We start from the raw sequence: 467 nt of genomic DNA, 5'->3' as shown, positions 1-467 counted from the left end.
GCCAAAACAATTTTACTAAATTGCCTCTAGTTATACAGTTCGTATCTGAAGTGAGTCGTTATGGTACATCTACAGTGAAGGGATGGCAATATATAAACTTTTGGCAAACTAGGATACATTGTTAGAGTTTAAGGTCGTACAGGATATTAAATGAGAATTGAAATAGACCTCATCTTAAAGTTAACAAACATTTTCGTATTCCTTTTAAAAGACGGAATCATTTTTATTTTAAAAGATAATTTTGATTATTTTATATAAAAACACACAATGTTGTTGCCATTGTTATGCCAAGAGCCTAAATATAGATTTCAAAACGCCATCTTTTGGTCTGTCTAGCTACATTAATCACTTATTTAAAAAAAAAAAAAATTAAGTTTGTTTATAATTACGTGAACTGTTGGTCAAATTTGAGTTATCATGTAAAACAACAGATAAGTAAATGTTAGATGACAAGATAGGTATAGAGT

This window comes from Oreochromis aureus, linkage group 11 (assembly GCF_013358895.1).
Source record: "Oreochromis aureus strain Israel breed Guangdong linkage group 11, ZZ_aureus, whole genome shotgun sequence".
Taxonomy (NCBI): domain Eukaryota; kingdom Metazoa; phylum Chordata; class Actinopteri; order Cichliformes; family Cichlidae; genus Oreochromis; species Oreochromis aureus.
This window is presented reverse-complemented; position numbering follows the sequence as displayed.